This window comes from Schistocerca americana, chromosome X (genome assembly GCF_021461395.2).
Source record: "Schistocerca americana isolate TAMUIC-IGC-003095 chromosome X, iqSchAmer2.1, whole genome shotgun sequence".
NCBI classification, from domain to species: domain Eukaryota; kingdom Metazoa; phylum Arthropoda; class Insecta; order Orthoptera; family Acrididae; genus Schistocerca; species Schistocerca americana.
In genome coordinates this window covers 722,489,943-722,490,569 of record NC_060130.1, presented here as the reverse complement: position 1 = coordinate 722,490,569, position 627 = coordinate 722,489,943, and the positions used below count along the sequence as shown (strand labels likewise).

At 52.2% G+C, this 627-nt stretch overlaps 1 non-coding gene across 1 annotated transcript; it reads left to right on the top strand.

The window, feature by feature from the left end:
* Window positions 1-303: 303 nt before the first annotated feature.
* Trnas-cga lies at window positions 304-378 on the top strand. Its single transcript has one exon. It is a non-coding gene; the product is annotated as a tRNA-Ser (tRNA).
* The last annotated feature ends 249 nt before the right edge of the window (window positions 379-627 follow it).

Sequence of the window (627 nt, the reverse complement as noted above, 5' to 3'; positions counted from 1 at the left end):
GTCAAGCCCCCAACCAACTGAGCTACCGAAGCACGACTCACGCCCGGTACTCACAGCTTTACTTCTGCCAGTACCTCGTCTCCTACCTTCCAAACTTTACAGGAGCTCTCCTGCGAACCTTGCAGAACTAGCACTCCTGAAAGAAAGGATATTGCGGAGACATGGCTTAGCCACAGCCTGGGGGATGTTTCCAGAATGAGATTTTCACTCTGCAGCGGAGTGTGCGCTGATATGAAGTAAAGTTTGGAAGGTAGGAGACGAGGTACTGGCAGAAGTAAAGCTGTGAGTACCGGGCGTGAGTCGTGCTTCGGTAGCTCAGTTGGTAGAGCAATTGCCCGCGAAAGGCAAAGGTCCCGAGTTCGAGTCTCGGTCGGGCACACAGTTTTAATCTGCCAGGAAGTTTCTTATCAGCGCACACTCCGCTGCAGAGTGAAAATCTCATTCTGGAAACATCCCCCAGGCTGTGGCTAAGCCATGTCTCCGCAATATCCTTTCTTTCAGGAGTGCTAGTTCTGCAAGGTTCGCAGGAGAGCTCCTGTAAAGTTTGGAAGGTAGGAGACGAGGTACTGGCAGAAGTAAAGCTGTGAGTACCGGGCGTGAGTCGTGCTTCGGTAGCACAGTTGGTAG